Source organism: Protopterus annectens, chromosome 7.part0 (assembly GCF_019279795.1).
Source record: "Protopterus annectens isolate FY-2018-M chromosome 7.part0, PAN1.0, whole genome shotgun sequence".
NCBI lineage: Eukaryota > Metazoa > Chordata > Ceratodontiformes > Protopteridae > Protopterus > Protopterus annectens.
In genome coordinates this window covers 1,530,416,590-1,530,433,943 of record NC_056739.1, presented here as the reverse complement: position 1 = coordinate 1,530,433,943, position 17,354 = coordinate 1,530,416,590, and the positions used below count along the sequence as shown (strand labels likewise).

Genomic DNA, 17,354 nt, shown 5'->3' with positions numbered 1-17,354 from the left:
TTGTATTTCATGTGGGAAGCAAATACCTCATACGGATTTTCATTCTTACTGTATTCCTTGCTTAGGCCCTGACCACGACGTAGCTAGTTGTCGGTTTTGTGCTAGATTCAATCAACGTACAATTAAGCGAAGGTACGATTTTGCTTTTCATTACTTCGGTTGGCTCTTTAACTACAAAATGTCGTCGGATACGGTTCCGGCTACCGGAGTTCACAAACGTCGCAAGGATAAAGACAGGCCTCCGAGGTCCAAATCTGATGATAGCGCACATGCGGAGCCAGCTTCAGGTTCGGTCGTCATCAGTGAGGCGCTTTTGCAGCCCCTGTCGTCGGCCATTTCAGAACCGACAGCCGAAACGGACTCTCATGAGGAGCCAACCAGGCCTTTAAATATCTCTGTTGCAGGACCATCGGACAGTGCTCCTTCGGATGGGTCCGGAGCCGCTGTGCAGGTACCGGCTTCCGAAGGGGTTTTCAGGCCTACTCAGCTTCTAGTAAAGGCAAAGCCAAAGACAAAGGCAAAGACTCCTTCTAAATCAAAGACTTCAACACAGGCCTCATCTGAACCGGCTCCCAAGTCACAGAAACAGTTACTCAAGATGGCGGAGGATTTACTTACTATGATTAGGGGTTCTCATCCCCCTCCAGACAAAAGGCCAAGGCAGGATGTTTATTATGATTCCTCTGATCAGGCTTCTGTTTCCTCAGTTTCTTCTTCTGATCAGGAATATTCTTTCCCTCCTTATGAGGATTCTGATGCAGAAGAATCCATTCCTTCAGCTTCTCCTCCTGAGGATTTCACTTTTGGGGAAACTTTGCATGAAATGAGGGAACATTTCCACTGGGAGGGACAGGAGTATTCGGAATCCAAGAAAAGACTGAGGGATTTTCTTCTTCTTCCCAAACATCGACCCCTGGCTATTCCTCCTGTTTTGGATATTGTGGATGATGCCTTTTCGGAGGCTAACTTAACCCCTGACTCTTTTCCTCCTGCTCCTGTTAAGCCTGATAGATATTACAGGGTTCCTGATTCCCATCAGTTTTTATACAAGAACCCTGCTGCTGACCCTGAAACCATTTCTCAGGGCCCCAAGGGAGTTAAGGTCGCTTCTGCCAAAAATCCCATTCCTACTGAAAAGGATTCTCGAGCCTTGGAAAGATGGGGAAAAAAGGTGTACACTTCTGCTTCTTTGTCCATTAGGGCTTTAAACTGTCAGTTTCATATGCTTAAATATCAGCTATTTCTCTTGTCTGTCTTAAAACAAAAATTTACTTCCATTTCTGCCTGTGCAGATGATAAGGAATTACATGACTTATTGCATGCCACTGAACAGGTTGGGAAGCATGTTTTACACTGTGGATTTGATTACTTGGAGGCTTCTTGTAGGGCTGCGGCCTCTGGCACAGTCATTAGAAGACATGCATGGCTAAAGGAACAAAATTTACCTGAACAAGTAAAGGCTAAATTATTGGATGCTCCTGTTCAGCATAATGTTTTGTTTGGATCTAAAGCTGAAGAGGTGATTAAAAAGATGGAGGATAAGGCGAAATCCATGCAAACAGTTAAAGATTTCTTACAAGTACAGCCTCCTAGATTTAGCAGGAATTGGCCTTCAAAAAACTGGTCCTTTCCCTCTTCAGACAGGCCTCAGAGGGGTAGATATAGACGCTCCAGAGGGAGGCCTCAAACACAAGCTGCTTATAGACCAAGACAGTGGACTGCTTCTACACCTAGGGGAGGAGAGGACAGGTCACAATCTCAAAGGAAACAAACTCAATGACTCCCTCTGTTGGGCTACAGGAACGTCTTGCCTGGAAGCCCCTCTCGGAGGAAAACTCTCTCTTTTTTATCAAAATTGGACTCAAATAACCCAAGACAAATGGGTTTTGGATGTGATTTTAAGAGGTTACAAATTCCATTTTCATACCTTGCCAAGGCCAAGCGGATGGCCAGACCTTCCAAAACATCAATGGACAGAGGCCTTAAACCAGGTGGAAGCTCTTTTGGCTGTGAATGCCATAGAACTGGTTCCTCTTTCAGAGATGGGAAAATGGTTTTACTCAAGGCTCTTTCTAGTCCCAAGGACGCAAAATTCATGGAGACCCATTCTGGATCTGCCGGTCTTGAATACCTTTCTAGAGATTCCAAAATTCAAGATGCTTACTCTACAGCAGTTACTTCCAGTGCTGTCCAAAGATGCATGGATGGTAACTTTGGATTTAAAGGAGGCATATTTACACATTCCCATCAGGCAGGATCGCAGAAAATACCTCAGGTTCAAGGCCGGATCAAGGCACTTTCAATTCTCTGCGCTGCCCTTTGGATTGTCTACTGCGCCCAGGGTCTTCACCAAATGCCTGGCTCCAGTAGTAGCTTACTGCAGACTCAAGGGAATTCAAATTTACCCTTATCTGGACGATTGTCTAATTCAGGCAGACAGCAAGGATGTCTTACTCCAGCATCTAGAATTTGTACAGAACCTCCTCAAGTTCCTGGGATTCTCTGTAAACATAAAAAAGTCAAATTTGACACCATCACAACAGATAACTTTTCTGGGTGCACTTCTAAACACTACAACCCAGATGGCATTTCTGACATCCGAAAAACAATTACAGCTGGCTTCAACTTTCAAAACCTTGGCAACTCTAACCCAACTATCTGCAAGGAAATTCCTGCAGGCTTTGGGTTACATGGCCTCCTGCATCCTTTTCATACCATATGCAAGACTACACATGAGAAAAATACAGTGGTACCTAAAAAGTGTTTGGTCTCAGCATTGCCACAGTTTGGACATACTGATCCCCGTCCTTCCTTGCCTTCAAAAGGAATTTCTTTGGTGGTCCAGGGCATGTGCTCTAAACAAAGGGAAACCCTTCCGTCTGCCTCCTGCCACTCAGATTCTAACCACGGACGCCTCGGATTATGCTTGGGGAGCCCATTTTCAGGGCAATTGTCTGCAGGGCCTTTGGACAAAGGATCAGAAGCACCTGCATATCAACTTAAAGGAAATGTTAGCCATTCAGAAAGCTCTATTGGCCTTCAGAAATCTCATACAACCAGGACAACTACTAATACGGACAGACAACACCACAGTTATGTGGTACATAAACAAGCAAGGGGGATCCCATTCCTACCCCCTTTGCAGACTAGCCATGGATTTATGGAACACAGCTCTAGCTTGCAATCTGGATCTTCAAGCTCAGTTTCTACCAGGGAAACAAAACTTCCTGGCAGACAGTTTGAGCAGAAACCTTTTGGATTCACACGAGTGGATGCTGGACACCAAAATATTTAGGATGATAACAGCAGTATGGGGATGTCCTCACATAGACCTCTTTGCATCCCATCTAAATCATCAGCTACAGAATTTTTGCACCAGGACTTTCCACAGAGAAGCTTGGAAAGTGGATGCCCTGTCATTCAGTTGGAGCAACCTCTCGGGATATGCCTTTCCGCCTCTTCCTCTTCTTCCACAAGTTTTATTGAAGATAAAACAGGACAAGCCCAAGATGATAATCTTGCTGGCTCCAAATTGGCCTCTGCAGTTTTGGTATCCAACTCTAAAAAACCTATGCCTGGAGCCCCCTTGGGTTTTACCTCAGTCTTCGAACCTTCTGTCCCAACATCAGGGTCAGGTTCTACACTCTCATTTCAGAACTCTCAGCCTGGTGGCCTGTTTAATCCAGGGCCTTTGATTTCTTCTTTCCTACCCAAGCAGATTATGGATGTCATTTTAGAAGCCAGACGTCCTAGCACTAGAAAATCTTATGCAGGAAAATGGAAAAGATTTTGTTCCTGGATGCAGGCTCAGGATTCTGATCCTCTTCTTCCTAACATTACTTTAATTTTACTTTACTTGACAGATCTCTTACATAAGGGTCTCTCTTTCTCTTCCATTTAGATACATGCCTCTGCTATTTCTGCTCATTATAATACAGACCCTCCCATCTTTTCCCACCAGCTCTTGAGACAGTTCCTCAGAGGAGCTAAGAACTTAAGACCTCCTAGATCTCCCATTCCTGCTTGGGATCTCAACTATGTTTTGGAAAAACTAACCTTGCCTCCTTTTGAGCCTGCCGCTTCTTCTGACATCAAGTTTTTATCTTGGAAGACAGCTATCCTGTTAGCACTAACCTCTGCCAGGAGAGTTTCAGAGTTACAAGCTCTTATGGCTGTGGAACCTTATATTATTTTTCATCTAGACAGGGTATCTTTGAGGACTAATCCTACCTTCATGCCTAAGGTGGTTTCCAAAGTGGCTTTAAATCAAACTATCCACTTGCCAACCTTTTTCCCTACTCCTCAAAATAAAGGGGAAAGGATCTTACATTCCTTGGTGTACACAGACAACTACGTTTTTACCTGAACAGATCCAAGGACATCAGAAAATCAGAACAATTGTTTGTTTCTTATGCTTCAAGTTCCCAAGGTAAAGCCATTTCAAAACAAACCATTTCTAAATGGATTGCTCATGGAATCAGATTTTGTTATTCACACCATGGAAAGCAAATCCCAGGGAGCATACGGACTCATTCCACCAGAGCTGCTGCCACTTCTGCGGCCTTCCTCAGGGGAGTTCCTACCAAAGACATTTTGGAAGCTGCAACTTGGAGTTCAGTGCATACTTTTCTAAGCACTACAATCTACCTCTCTACTCTAAGTCTAGGGCAGGCTTTGCCTCTGCAGTCTTGCAGGGCCTTTTAGCCGCCCCTTCTTCTTCATGACCACCTCCCTTTCTTTCAGCTTTGGGATTCTACCCTACAGTCATGACTGCAACAGTGAAACACGATGAACATAGTACAGTTGTGTACACCTACCATAAATGTAGATGTTCGAGTATCTTCACTGTTGCAGTCTGGGTTTTCCTCCCTCCTGTCCCCTCTTATTTTTACTTTTGTGTATTTCCTTTTTTCACCATTCTTCTGAGGTGTATTTGCAAAGGTTATGGGACCTTTTTCATTTTGGGACTCCTGACACCTGGGGCAAGAAAAACTGGAGAAGATGGCGTCGGCTGTCAGCTTTATACTCCTGGCGCTCTGACGTCAGGGAGCATGGATGAACAGCCGACGCCAGACCCAGACTTTGGGATTCTGGCCGACCGAGGGCTGCCTGCCGGCAGGGGAGAACCCTACAGTCATGACTGCAACAGTGAAGACACTCGAACATCTACATTTATGGTAGGTGTACACAACTGTACTTTTCATGGTCACTGTAATAAAGTCGATCATTGTAGGGTGTATCTTATAAATTCTTAAGCACTCTTTTATCCATGAATGTGGGATACTGTCAAATGCTTTTTAGTAGTCAATCCATGCCATAGTTAGATTCTTCTCCTTTTTACAGTTCTCCACTATGACTTTAACAACAAATAATATTTTGTTCCATATGACTCTTTTATTGCCCTTTTGTTCTGTTGCCATAATTGAGTTTTCTTCTAAATGACTATAAACTCTGTTGACATCAATTCCAGTGTATAGTTTATATGTCGTCGGAAGACAAGTTCTTGGTCTATAATTTTTAGGGTAGCTTGCAGGTTCCAGGTTCACTGTTAAGTAGGAGCATTGTTTTTCCTGTTGTTAACCAGGTTGGTGTCTGTTCAGGGTGTGCATATAAATAGTTCTTACTCGTGTCTAAATCTTTGTGCAAAGATGTTAATACTTTAACCAGAAGTTAGATACTGCATCTGGGCCTGGGGTTTTCCAATTAGAGGCTTTTCTTAACTTTGTTTCACTCTCTCTGGCTGTTACTTCATCCAATTTCTTGCCCTGTACATTTAAACTTCTTATTCTTTCTTTTACTTCTTCTATCCATTTAGCATCTTTGTTATGTTCCACAGGATCTTCATAAATACTTCTCCAAAATGTATCTATTTCTTCTTATTTCGGTAGTCTTTCAATTCCTTTTGTCTTGTTTCCCAATTCTGTGTAGAATTTTTGGGGTCATCAATAAATTGCTTATTTAGTACTTTTCCTTTATATTTGTCTGTGTATCTTCTAGGTTTTTCCATCTATGCTGATATGTTTAGTTTGTTATTTGCGATAGTACATGATAGGTCCTGATCTGTTCTATTACTACACATTACTTTTATAATGTCTATTTTTCTAAGTATTTTTGTTGATCTGTTCCCTCTTCTGTACTCTTGTAACAGTGACACTTCTTGTCTTAATTGTTTTATAGTTTTTGATACTTCCATGATGGTATTCAATTTCTACCCTTCCTTTTCCTCACCACCCTGTGTTGTTCTGGTAGAACTTTATCAGTTATTAATTTAGCTGCACAGTAATATATCCTATTAACTTCTGTTGTATTGCATGGATCTCTAACAATCCTAATTACTGTATTCATTTGTTTTATTAAACATCTGACTTTTTGTTTTTTATTGACCTTCTGCAGTCTATTTCTTCCATTGTTCTTAATATGTTTATCTATCTCTATTAAGTCAAGCAACTCTTCTCTCAGCTCACTTTCTTCTAAACTAAGGGCAAATTTTTTGTTTTCCATTTCCTATGGGCATTCTATAGAAAGTTCTATAGCATCTTCCTGTGGCACATTCTCTTCAATTTCATCCAGTGCCATCCATTGCTCTGTCATATGGGAACTCACTGGCCTATCACTCCTCAACATTAACTGCATCAGAATTTCCACAGTTTCCTATCCCTTCCCTTGCTGTCCAACTTCAAGTGAACATTTATACTGGTTTACTGTGGAAGGCTCCAAAATATCTTCATATGGCACCTGGCCAGTTGCTTTCTGTTCCACTGGTTTCCCCTTAATTTGGAGGTCCAATGCTCTATCCTGTTTTGATGCTTTCTGAATTAGATATTCTACACTGAAGCCTTCACTTCACAGGTACTCCATAACCTCAGTTTCTATTTCTTTAACTTCTCCATCACTAATCTCCTTTTTTACTTTTCCTCTTTGTCTTCTTATTTTTTGTATTGTAAAGTTTTCCATGTCCAAATTTATTTGCCTGTATTTCTCTTCAAATAGCTTTGTTGCTGCTGTTTTTTGTATTGATTAGTTTTGCTTTCTCCTTTGCGTAAATATTACACCATATTAAATCTCTTTTTCATTCCCATGTCCATATTCCTTCTTCAGATGTCTCCTGATCTTCCTGTTTCTCCTTACTTTGGGGACTCATTCCATCATGCTGTAATGTAATCTGTGTTAGATCTTCTACACCAAATCCTTCTCTTCGCAGTCACTCCATAACTTCAATTTCTGTTTATATTCTGTATGGTTATTGTTATTTTCCTTAAGGATCTGCATTCAAAATCTCAGTCTCTCCTTGTTTCTTGAGCTTCCCCTCTGTCTCATCATCATTCCTTTCCACTTTGAATTATAGGTTTCTGATTGTACTATGTGTAGGAGCCTTAACTGTGTAGCTCTGAAGTACCTTTTCAAATCAGGTAATCCCAGACTGCCTTGTTCAATTAGACAAATCAGTTTATTCCACTTGATTCTTACCGTCTTTCCCCCTCAGATAAAATCCTTCAACTCTTTATTAGTTGCTATCCACAACTTCTCCTGAGGTTGATAAAAATATGCTTGACCTGTGCATAAAATTAAAGGGACTAAAAATATTTTAACTGCTTGTATCTTGCTATCTATAACCATATAATGGAGCTTCCACTTTCTCAGTTTTTGTATTATCTTTTTAGTCTCTTCCCACATATCCTTAGTTGCCACACTGGAATCTATTTTAATCCATACTCTTAAGTACTTCATTTTATCATGTCCCCATAAATATGACTACTGCTGAACCAATTCTTGTGTGGGTACATAATTTACAGCTATTGCCCTCGTTTTAACTTAATTAATTTTGTATCCGGAAAAGATTCAAAACTGCCTCAGAATGTTCCACAACACTGAAATGTCCTTTTCTGGTTTTATCAGCTATAAAGTAATATCATCTGCAAATAGAGCCTGCTTTTCTTGATTACCATACCAATTGTATCCTTGAATTTTCTGAGTCTCTTATTTTCTTTGCCTGTGGTTTTAAATGCAGTAATGTTGTCAAATGTTTGCCTCCCCTCTACAAAACAACATTGATCTATATCTTTCATTTTTAGCATCACCTTTGCCATTCTTTTAGCCGTTATAGACATAAACACTTTATCATTATGCTTTAAGATTGAAATGGGCCTGTATGAAGCTTGATCTTATGAGTCTTTACCCTCTTTAAGTATTACTGCCACCATGGCTTTTTTCCAGGATGTTGGTGTTTCTCCTCCTCTTAAACTAATGTTAAACAAAACCTTCCAGATCTATATAATTTTCCCCCTCCAAGCTTCCAAACTTCCCCAGGAATACCATCTATTTTTGGGGACTTCCCTGTGGATTAGTAATACATCGCCATGTTTATCTCATCTCCACCTATCCTAACTGTTAGTAATTGAGTCTCATCTACCACTAACCTTGGGATATTTAATTCTTAAGTAAACATTTCCATTTGTACCTTTTCTTGATCTCCATATTTCTCTGCTTTATACAGACTTTCATAAAATCTCCAAAATATTTCAAGTACCTTTACAGGATCCCTTGTTATCTTCCTAAAGCTTCGTGACAACCCTTTTTACTTTTTGTTGCCTGAGTTGTTGCACTAAATGTTTTTGTGCTTTGGCAGTATTGTCATGCATATTATCGAGGTAATCCTTTATTTTCTGCTTAGCATTCTGCAGTTGCTCCTCTTCTTGCTGAGATTCCTCCTAGTCTGTAATACTTTAACATTTGTCAATCCCTTTGAATAATTCTTGTTACTTCTTGACCATGTTTCTCTTTCTTTTATTTTCACCCTATTTTTAAAGTCCACTTTAATTTTATCCCACTCCTTAACTGTATTTTCAGAAAAAAATTCTGTCTTATTTTCCTTTGTCCCAGGGATTCTGCTGAATAACCATCCTGAAAAACCTTTCTTTATCAAATTCACATGTTCAGGTCTTTTCAAATTTCTCTCCTGTAGCTTAGCTATTTGCAGTCTAATTTTTTTAATGTAGTTCACTACTCTTTCTTTTTTGTATACATGTGTGAGACCATTAACATTTAAAGAAAGTAGAGAAAGCGTCATTTCATTAAAAAGTTATTATTCCCATTTTTTTATTTCTGAAAGTGTTTTTGTTAAGTATCTTGTTCCAGCTTTCATGTTACATGCACATACTGATGTTTGGCAGGTTGATCTTTTATATAGTTGTTTCTTGTCATATCCATTTGAGCCTATGTCACTTCTTACAAAACTTTCTGTTTTATTGAAAGCCATCAAACAGAAAAATAAATACATCCCCAATACCCCCCTAAAACCTACTAGCTTAATACTAAAACCAAAGCTATGTACATCTTCAAATATTGAAGTTTTATCCTCGCAATAGGAACAGTTGTCCCAAACTGACAGCCACACTTACCGACTTGAGTTAACCTAAAAGGAAGGTTATCCATGCTAAGACGCATGGTATAGCCTGTGTTTCTACAAGGTTCTGTCTGGTTTTGTCTTATCCTTATTGCTGTCTCAGTATGGGAAAACACTTGAATGCTTTCAGAAAACATTATCTCCTAGCCATTGAAAGAAAGAAGAATTCTGTTTTATTGCTCTTTATCAGATTGTCTCCATAGAGACATGAGAACCAGATACAGAGTTCCTTCTACAAGCATTTATTTACTTACGTGCTTGAAGGAAGATTTATTATATTCAATTTTCTTTTTTATTTATTTGCTTTCTCTTAAAACTTGTTACTAGATCAAGCCCAAGGGCCTTAATCCCGTAATTCCCCTAATGCAAAAATGAGAAAATGAACATCAATTTTTCTTATATCATGCTCTTTTGACCAGACATTTCTTCACTTTTTATGCAGTGCCTACATTTCTTAAAACTGAACAAGGAGAAAGAGAAAAGAAGGGAAAAAAAACAGGGGCACCTGTTTACTTTAGTTTCCCCATCACACTTTAAAATAAGTGAGAAAACTTTACTTCATACCATGCAGATTATCTCATGCACTACAAAGATGTTATTGTTAAGAATAAATTTTTACAGTTAACTCTTTCCTTCCTCTTCCCCTCTCCTAAGTGTTCCTCCAAATGTTAATGACATGAATAAGGCATATGCTTGAGATTCCCCTGCAAGCTTAACAATGTCAAAAAGTTGATTATTTCCAGGTTTTCTTGTTCTGTCATGTATCACAGATATAATTAATGCTTTGTAATACCACATTTTTGTCAATCTCCGAAATCCAGTCTCCGCTTCATTTCCAACATAATGTTGTTACTTCTAGTCAACTCCTGTGCCTTTTTCTGTCCCTCAAGCATTTTCTGTTGAAACACGGGAAAATGTTTCACTAGCACAGTATCTCTGAGGTCTTTATTACCAGAAGAACAAGAAGCAGAATCTCCTTCTGTTTCACAGCTCACTTTTTGTTGGACAAACTTTTGTATTTCCTCCTTAGCAGGTTCTTTATCAAAAAATTATTTTGTCCCTCCAGGAAAGAATATTATGAAGATAGCTGAGTACAGCAGTTTGAAACTCCTGCCTGCTTCTCAACATTCCCTGATTATTGGAATAAATTTGCTCCTCGTCTGCCTGGTGTAAATGAGTAATCATTCTCCACAAACACTCTGCTGCCTCCCACTTTTAGTACTTTGTCCTTCTGCCGCAGTTTTGTCAGAATCAACTCCTTCTGCTGGTAGGATTGCATTGTCACTTTTAAAGGTCTAGGTTGCTTTCTCATGGAGAGGTTTGGAACATCACACAATGTGCCCCTTCAATTAACAACTCCTGCTATGGCGTATCAGTCCAGTTGCTTATTTGTGCTTTCATAAAATTAATACAGTCTGTTCCTTTCTGCTTCTCTGGTACAGCAGAAAATCTCAGGTTTTCCCTACATGCTATTAATTTTTTAAACATCTGTTCTTGAGCAGTCTCATTTTCAGCAAGCATTTTCTTCATTTCAACCTCTGATTTTTGCAGTTTTATCACCTCGTCTGAATATATGTTTAAAGCTTCTTCCATTTTTTCCAGCCTTTTGTTATTTGAGTTGATATACTCCATTAGTGTTTCATTTATTTTAATCAGCTCTGAGTACATTTGACTTAACTTCCAGTAACCTAGAGGGGAAAAAATGTCTTGCACCAAAACTAGAGCTTAGCTGCAGAATTCTTCCCAGTCAGTGTTTTTTCCTCACCTTTTGTAATTGATTTTCTTTTAGGTTCTGTAATTTTTTTGTTTTTGCTGACATCCAGGCAGTGCACTTACTAGCTAGTTACTGAAATTTACCCAAAAGTTTGAGCTCACTGGCTCTCTCGTCTAAGTTTCCTTTTTCACATTGGGAGAGCTGAAATTAAGCTGTTACTCAGTGTGCAGCCATCTTGGAAGTCGCACAGACTGTTAATAATCTTTTTACCCAAGTTCTTCAACTTAGTTATATCACATAATGTGATATTGCCCATTGAAAAGATGAACTCAAGATTTTAAGTGCATCAAGGAATATGACCCCACTCTTGCCAAAATTAATGTGCAACTTCCTTTCACTTAAAAATGTAAATAGTGCAGATCGACAATTATTAAAGCAGCTATAATTTTCTAACCAGGAGAGAACAGCACCTATTTCAATGTCATCATCATATGTGGCTAATCAACATATTTTACTCAAAGGAATAGAACATTTGAACAAAACTGGCCCCAACAGTAAGGCCTGAAGTTCTCCATGTCCAATTCTGGACCTTTTAGAATAATAGAATAATAAAACAAAAGAAGTCAACAGTAGTAGGGTCACCACGGCAGAAAGCATAAATTTATTTAAAACACAGGATTAGCACTTTTGGAAATATTCCTTTATCAGATCCATTCAGTACAGCAACATTAAATCCTTAAAAGCTCTGAGCAACCAATCAGCAGCTCACAAGCATTGTAATAAACATATCTGCAAAGTAGAAAGCAAAAGCACGTACTGGTTAAACTAAAATGACAACAGTCAGTCATGAAAAACATTGCATCAAAGATACACTATGTAAATACATTCTGATCAAAAACAAATGACAGAGAAAAACACTTGTAAATCATAATCTGCAAGCTTTTAAAACAGATTTTAATGGAATAAAGCCATTCAAACCAGGAAAAATATCTGCTCACAGATCCGACAATTATTAAAGCAGCTATAATTTTCTAACCAATAGAATCATCATACTTGGCTAATCAACATGTTTTACACAAAGGAATAGAAGAAAACATAACATTGAGCAAAACTGGCCCCAACACTAAGCCCTGAAGTGCTCCAAGTCCAGCAATGGACCTTTTAGAATAACACCCTTAGATCCTAAGTTGTTGAAACGTGTTTTCAAGTCAGCTTTCAATCCAAATGATAATAAAATGGTTAATGTTCAAATCAAATAAGGATTTAATATAATGATAGTTATAATAACACCATGAGGAATGGACTCAAATGCTTTAGACAGAGCCAAACACACCACCTCTACTGTAAGTCCCAAATCAGTAGCCCTACTGACAGGTTCATACAAATGTAATAAATGAGTAAGTGCTGATCTATTTTAGTGAATCATAAATCAGTGTATATCCCCTCGTTTCTTGTTTCAGTTAATAAAACCAAAAGACACCTTTCAAAGCATTTTTCTGTTAGAGTTGCATTACTAATATATAAATAAATAATTAAGTAAATGCCCTTATGAAATGGAATCACATTAAGCAATAAAAGAAAATGCTTATAGTTGATCTATGGCTCACTCTCCTGAAACTCTACCACCCACTCGATGAGCAGGTTGGGATGGTGCCACCACATGTCATCATAGGGATGACAGCACTGTTCTCCAGAATGGGCAATGCCAGTAGCATCTTTCAACACCTGCATCAGCACATACTAAGCAACAACTTTTTTTCAAAGAGCCATCACAGTGACCCACCAGGCAATGTTTAAAATCCTGCTTTTCGTAGTTCACCACTCCCTGAAGGAGCTGTGGCTACTCAGTTGATCCACTCGAGCAAGATAATGGCAAGCTAATTTGCATGAGTGCGCATTTGTGAATCATGTGTCATTCATCATAATACTCTACTGTTATGCCATTGTTCTGTGGTTGTATCTGTGCCTTATGCATGAGCAAAGAGGTCACATGGTTCATGCTAAACAGTACATGCATTACTTACAGTGATATGTGTGGATAGCACATTGCACACAGGAAGTGATTCACAGAGATTGGCACTATCTGGCTTCATCCACATAGTTGCTGCACTAACTGCCTGCCATCGGCATGATATAATGCATAATTACCATCTTGTCCAACACTGCTTACAACCATAAGACTGTGATGTGAAGGAATATGAGTAAAAGTTATGTGGATGAGGAGTATTATAGAGATATGGAAGGAGATGTGCCTGGGAAATACCTTATCCACCACTACAGAGCCAGTGTTGGCTGTCAGAGAGGGAGGCACATGTCTTGGTCAATGTGTAACTGGGGACCTGGTACAATTGCATGACACTGTAGTTTCTGCCTGTTTATTAGGGAAAGCAAGTCATGAACAGGGCTGCAGCAGGGGGTCAAAGTCTGTAAGTGCAGGCATGGGTTCGGTAAAATATGAGAAGCTGAAGCTGCATATAGCAGTAACTGCAGCTGCTACCCAGGCCCATATGGGGGGTGGCCATGGTCATAATTATGTGCATGCCAAAGCATACCATATATACCCTCTGAATAGTATGTTTTGTCATTTGGTGTAGAGGTACTATCATGGTTACCTGAGGGAAGCAGTGCCTACAAAAATTCACTAGCGATGAGGATAAACCACTGCTGGGCAAAGGTGTTGCAGACGAGCAGCACCAGGACCAGATTTGGCAGGGACTAGTAAGAGATAAGAATGGCATCAACAGGCATAATAATGCCCTACAACAGCTGCAGTGAAAGATTACTGGTATGATTCTCCATGCAAAGGAAAATGCACAGGACATTCTGGCAGACAGATCCAACACATGGGGAGGATTGCCAGCATTGAAGCAGCTGGCAGACATCAAGGAGTCCTGGCCAGCAGGATTGGATAGTTGGGGGACCTGGATGTGGGATAAGGTGTGGCACCAACCAGCCAGGTATCAGTAAAGGAATCACCAAAATCAGTAATATCCATTATAACAGCACAGCACACACCACTAAATGACTTGAAGACAGAGACTTATTGGCACCCCTGCATATCTGTACGTCCAGGTACCAATGATTAGTGCAACATGATACACAACAAACTATGTCTTCTGATGTGTTGTATAGTACTGTTTCCATGTATTCCTGCAAGCATACCACATGGGGACATGAAGGCATGTGGGTGTATAAGCTGACAATGATGTCATAAGTTTTAATGCTTTCTCAGGTTCTCCTGGCGGGGGGGGGGGGGTTCTGAGCAACAGAACAACATATGGCAGACAGCAGCAGTGTAGCTTTGTTTGATGATGGTGGCAGCATGCTAGTGGTGTGGTCCAGTTATGCACTGGCATTGTCTCTAACACCACAGGGGGAGAAGTCATCACCCACATCCACCATTCATTAAAGAGGCCCCCATAGAAGTAATGGCTGCATGCACAGCTTCACTAGAGCATGACTGACATTCTGTACCCAAAAGTCCAACACAGCTTCTGTCATGAGCACTGACTCTGAGTTGTTCTCACAATATAAGAGAGAAATAAAAAATAAAACATGGTGGAGAAACTGGTTTGTAACTCTGAGCCTGTTAAACCTGTGAAATAGACCCCATTGCATGTTAAGCAATATGATCACTATCTTCCTTTAAACGTAAACTGGTTGACTGGATGGGTGTTCACAAATTTACTTTGAGATTGACTGATGTGGCACTCATGAAGAAAGGTAGTACTGCCTGACGGAGGGTACTGACAGGACATAAATGGACATAAGACTAAATGGCCTTGAAATATATATGAAATGAATGAAATGCAATGGATTCTAATATCACAGAGGCTTTATCATTGTCCCTAATATGTGTGTAGCACTTGCAGTCTACCAACAGATGTGCAGGTCAGTTATTGCAGTACCGATAGCTGCTTAACACAGCATTGTGGAGTTGGTGAGTGTGCTGCTTAGCTTGCAGGAAGATATACACTAGCTGCACAGTTTGACATGTAGTGCAGCCACAGAGAGACAATAGTGCTATTCAAATCACTGATGGAAATTGTTACCTTTGTAGGTGCATCCATGGAACACACTGCAACTGCTGTCTGATCTACAGTCGTAAGCCCGTCAGTCTACACCGTGAGAGGGATATGGATGTCAGGTGTTTAAGCACATGCTGTCCCTTGTCATACTATATACACCATTTATGAGATAGTGCCAGTGTGGCTTCAGGCAAATAGCCTGCCTTTCCAAGTCATGGAAGTCATCAACAATGTGTGTTGGTGCTCATCAGGTTCAACACAGGGAATGCCACCTCAGGGTGCACTCGCATGATTATTTCTATGCCATGGGATCATACAAGACAGCATTAGCCAATGCAGTAGCCTACTGGCTGTGGTCACACTGTGGCAACACAAACTCACTACTGGAGAATGTGATCCCTGACTCCCCAGAACCTTTCAAGAGTATTTGGCTACCATGTTCATCTCCAATGACCCTACCTTACACTGTAGTGTTGTAATGATTTGTCACTTTGTTCTTCCTACTTGTGCATGTGGTGATAATTTTGCCCCACACACGTCCTTACCTGTGTGAGTATGGTGATGCTTGATGCACACTGTGGCTTGTCCATGCACTGCCTCCATAGCCTGTGATACTGCTTACATTAGTTTGTTATGTATTGTCTGTTTTGTGGCCCATAGTTGTGGACCAGACCCTGCCTCTTTGCCAGTGCTGTGTTGTATTCCATTTGGCTTTATTTATGCTGCAGCATGTTCTTCCCTTCACTCTTCACCTTCCTCTGATGCTGCTGCTGCCATTGCTGTGTCTTGTATGGTAGGACTTGCCATGATGTTGTCCCGCTGTTCCATTTCTTTCATAGTACTGTATTGTGGAGGATGACATACACAACAGATATCTTGCTGCATATGTCCAGACTATATTATAATACCTCTCTGGAGACATTTAAACATCAAACGTGTCCCTTCATTAGTCTGAATACCTGCTCTACTATGTTTCTGGTTGTACCATGGGCTGTATTATGTGATATTTCTTTTATGATGTAAGGGTTGCATATTGGGTGTGGTAGTCAAGGCTCTAGGGTATATCTAGCTTAACCTGTCACAAATGACACAAAACATATTATGGGAGGACTGCTCCCAACATGCACGGTACCTGTGTGTATAGGCCTGTCTCTCTCTGACTGGCATATTTGTCCACCTATTAATACAGGTCTCCCTGTGAGAAGTGCTCTTGCAGAACTGCTAGTGTAGGTCAGATGTAAAGCCTGTGTGGTGTTGGTTCTGTCCTCTGGTGGGCCAGGGTAAACAAATATGCTCTTTCACATATTGCACAATGTTGAGGAACTGGCTTAGTATTCATAGGTTGATGCCATATGATATGCCTAACATTTCTCTTGTAAGTCATTGCAAGGTCCTTGTAGCAAAGAGGGTGAATGCTTCACGCATACTTTTGTGGCCACAGGAATGGAAATATCTCACATTCCTCTTGACTCAGCTTGAGAGCAACACAGTTTGACTAGGTCCATTACAGTATCCCTGACCACTCAGAAATGATCCAATGTCTGCTTTTCTTTCAGTTGGTGGTAAGACAGATGCTAGCTGTACTTCCTCCATTGGCCTGGATGGTCATATTGACATTGCAAGCACTGGCTCAGGCTGTCGCTGCCAACACATGTTGCTGTCCTACTACTGCTGACATTCCTAACATAGCTGTAGCTGGTTTACTATCATAACCCTAAAGTGCACTTCGTCAACTGGTGCTACATTGAAGTACAGTTTCAAAAGGGCTAAAAATCGAATGTAGCCATAGCGAACCTGCATCACCAAACGGCACATGAAATCCAGTGGTCACATTTTCATAACAGCGAATTTCAAACCATCAGTATTAACATGGTTCAAAATGGGGATGTGAAATTTTTTCATTTTCGACAATAAGGTTAGGTGACGTGAATAAACAAGCAAGTGCACTTCAAGTTTTAAACCACTGAAGCTCCCCACATGTACAGTACAAAACTCAACATTCATTTGCACATTACATGTGGCTCATTTGCATGGGGATTCCTCAGTTATATCACATTATGCACACATTTCTAAGCACTACATATCACACTTAAGTTAATCAGTTTATAGTTACATAGTTAAGAGCCTTGTAATTTCAGCTAGAAACCCCCCAGCATGGTGACTGTTAAACTATAAACATACACACAAATATAGAGAAAGTCTTCTGCTC

The 17,354-nt window shown here is 40.2% G+C and overlaps 1 protein-coding gene across 2 annotated transcripts in view; it reads left to right on the top strand.

Annotated features, from left to right (window-relative positions):
- The window catches only part of MKRN2OS (MKRN2 opposite strand), a 275,687-nt gene that overhangs the window by 201,746 nt on the left and 56,587 nt on the right, over window positions 1–17,354 (top strand). The gene's annotated exons all lie outside the window — the stretch shown is intronic.